A 3,878-nucleotide genomic window follows, 5' to 3' on the forward strand; every position below is an offset into this window, starting at 1 on the left:
AGGGTCCTGGGCGATGGAAGTCGCTAAGCGGTGCCTCTGAGAAGCCCACCTGTCCAGCGTGGGGAGGGGATGCTAAGAGGAGGCTGGCCCTCCACGAGTCTGAGCCAGTATCTCCCAGGGCCCAGGGCCACTGCTGGTTGGTTGTGGGACCCCCAGTTGGGAAGAAAGAGGGGACATAGAGCAGCATGGTGTGAGGACAGCTGGAGGCGCCGGGCACCTCTGCCTCTATCCGTCGCCCTGTGACTGCGACATGACCTACAGAGAATCACAGCTGCCACACCACCTCTACCTTACACCTTGGGCTGCTCCCTCTTTTGACCTAATCCAACAAAGAAGCACACAGGGGTGGAGCTTCTGGGAAACGCCGTTCCCATTTTCACCAAGATAGCCCAGTACTGCACCTAGGGTGGAAACAGCTGGCCTGTGCACATTCTGTACATTCAAAGGGCAGCTGGGATGTACATTCTGTACATTCAAATGGGCCACCTTCCTTTTTATGCCTTGCTTGATGGCAAATACGCAAAACTTCAACCATGACATATTCTTTTTTTTTCCTTTTTGTCTTTTTCCGTGTCCGGCAACGGATCGCAACCCTCAGTGTGGGAAACGCCGTTCCCATTTTCACCAAGATAGCCCAGTACTGCACCTAGGGTGGAAACAGCTGGCCTGTGCACATTCTGTACATTCAAAGGGCAGCTGGGATGTACATTCTGTACATTCAAATGGGCCACCTTCCTTTTTATGCCTTGCTTGATTGCAAATACGCAAAACCCCAACCATGACATATTCTGAAGAGGTATTTGTGCCTTAGCTTGAGAATGTAGCTGCCATTTAAATCATGTTGTTTTGTTTGTTTGTTTTGTTTAAAATAGCAGAAATGCGGCGTGGTTTCCACATAATCCACTTAGGCTAAACTTTTATAAAACACCCTATTTTTAATTGCAACTTTCTGCTTTTTCAAGTCTCTATAATGCTATAGTAGCTAAACAAGGGAAAAAGGAAACTTAAGTAAACAATAAGAGCTTTTTAAATTTTAAACAGTCTTATATAAAAGATATAGAAGACACTCTACCTAAATAGCTGGGAGTATGGTAAATGACGATGTCTCCCTCTACTACTTAAGCTTCTCGTTTCCTAATGTTATCATCAAGAATGGGATAATTTGTCCCTGAACCTGAGAGACGAGCAGCCTAGCCTGGGTTCTGGTCTCAATTTGGGCATGAGCAAATTGTAACGATACTAGAAAATGATCTGTAAATACACTCATATGATACTTTAGAGTTGCAGCATGTTTTTATAATTGTCGTACTTTTCCCCTCCTGCTTGTCCTAGGGTGTAAGACAACCAACTCTTATCACTATTTTTTGGGTGACAAAACTGAGATTAAGATAGTTAAGTAAGGGCCAGCCCGGTGGCGCACTCGGTAGAGTGCGGCGCTTGGGAGCGTGGCGGCGCTCCCGCCGAGGGTTCGGATCCCATATAGAGACCAGTCCGCTCACTGGTTGAGCGCAGTGCGGGTGCGACACCGAGGGTTGTGATCCCGTTACCGGTCACGAAAAAAGACAAAAAGGAAAAAAAAAAAAAGATAGTTAAGTAATTTCTCCAAATAGTGTAGTTACGTTAAGTGGTAGAGGCAAGTCTTTTGTGTCAGATCACTCCTCGTTTTTTTAAGACCTTCCACGACATGCAGTCCCTCCCCACCACTCACCCTCTGTGCCAACAGGGCCCCCTGTGCATGCCTGTTCCTGCACTTGTCTCATGGAATGTACATCAGTTGGGGTCCAGACAGGAGACAAGAACTGCACGGTCATTGGAACAGGGAATGCTCACTATACAGCAGGCCTTGGCCAATTGGCCAGATCCTGCTGTGCCCACTTGCTCCTGTCCTGTCTGTTTACAAGAGCAAGTTTGAACAGTTGCCACAGAGACCATATGGCCTGCAAAGCCAGAAGTATTTATTCTGTAGCTCTTTGAAAAAGTGTGTTCATTCCCAGTGTAAAGAATTACCTAGTGACAGGTTATTACTTGTTATAATTAATTATTATAGTAGCAATTACTAATTACTAACTAGTAACTACTACAGGTAGAGAGAACTCTAAAGAATTCAGGACTAGCAGATACAGGGAGCAGCACTCCGGGGTGGAGGCAGAGCATCTGAGGAGGAAATTTGCAACTATCTTCTCCAGCCGCTTCTAAAGCGGAAAGTCAGATCTCAATGGAGTGTGTGTGACTGGGGTCCTCTGGACAGTGGAAATGTTCACTGAAAGCCACAGGCCTGCTGGCAAGCAGGAAGCCACCCCTGGCATGCCAGTGAAGCTCACCAGGAAGCTGGCTGGGGTGTCTGTGGAGCTCACTGGTTTGTAACTAAAACTCTCTGGGAAGCTGCTCACTGGGTGCCAGCAGAACTTGCCAGGAAGCTGCCCTTGGAGCTGGTGCCACTGGGGGTTCCATGTGACCTCCCTGTTCCACAGGAGCCAGCAGAGGAGAAAGCACATTGCAGTTAGAAAGGGAGCCCTTTCTTCCTCCACTGTCCCTCCAGCGCCCTCTACTGACAAGGCTGGCAGGTGCCGGCCGGCACAGGAGAAATGTTCACAGGGTCCAGCTCCAGCATCACAGTGTGGGCTACGAAGGTAGATTCGAAGTTGGGAGGCAGTGCATTGCTGACTGGCAATGCTGGATAGGTTGTCTGCAAATCTTTCTCTGCTGGATTGTAACCTCCTCCCACACACAGTGTCTTGAAAAAAAAAAATGCTCCCTGAACACTGCTCTCAATTAACCATCTCTTAGGCCATCCTGACCTGTGTTCTCTGGAGTGCAGTACTGAGGACCTCTGCCCCACCTGGAGAGGAGACACACACCTCTGGCTTTCTTCCGTCTGCCCCCTACTGCCCCCACCGTGAAGGTAGTGAGCCACAGGATGGCCACTCACTCTCCTATGTTTCCTTGTGCAGCTGGCCTGGATTCTGAGGCTACCATGCCCAACTGCCTGAGGCTGATTCCATCCCCTGCCTGATTCTCACAGTCACTCCTGGAGCGGTCAGCTCCTTTTCTGTGTCTGTGTAGAACTTCTGTCTGCTAACCGCCCTCTCCACAGCCTCCAGGTCTTGTCCGGTCTTCTGCTGCTAAGACCCCATGGATGTTTTTGGTGGCCACATGCCCCCTGTGTACCTGAGATGACCACCCAGTCATCGTGTCCCTTTCACTCATCTTGCTGGCCTCTCTCTGTCCCCTTGTCCAGGCCACATCTGCCTTTCCTTTTCTCGGGACCTCACGTGACTGCACCTTCATTTTAGGGAGGGATTAAAAGAATGTTAGACCATTATGTTCATAAGCACTGGATGAAACACTTCATTGATCATCTAGTTCCAAAACATAAGGGGCAGGTTTTTGGTTTATTTTGTCAGGTTTTTTCTCTTTTGGTATTGTTTTATCATTTTTCTTGCTTTTTTGATTTTTTTTGTCGACCATGAGGAATTTTTTTTTCTTTCATTATCAAGATTTTAGTGGTTGTTTTGAAGATCGATACACAGACATTTCAATTTGTACACAATTCTTTATGTACCTACCAAAAAACCTAAAGAGCTGTGTAGTTGTGATTCTTTTCCAGTCATTCCAGTGACTTCCTAGCTTAAAATTTGAAGGCATATTTTCCTTATGAGGTTATCAAGTACCAGTATCTTCAGCAGTTCATAAGCTATTACATCATACATCCCAGTAATACACAATTTATTATCATAGACACTACAAACTCAAATTTTCAATCTTTCACAGCACGTTAACAAAATTATTAGGAAAACTGGGCTGTCGTGACCAAAGATGTTACAGCGTGCACATAGTTCTGATGGGGAGAGACAGAGTCAAGGAGCAGGTTTCTTTAG

The sequence above is a fragment of the Galeopterus variegatus genome, unplaced genomic scaffold (assembly GCF_000696425.1).
Source record: "Galeopterus variegatus unplaced genomic scaffold, G_variegatus-3.0.2 Scaffold25609, whole genome shotgun sequence".
NCBI lineage: Eukaryota > Metazoa > Chordata > Mammalia > Dermoptera > Cynocephalidae > Galeopterus > Galeopterus variegatus.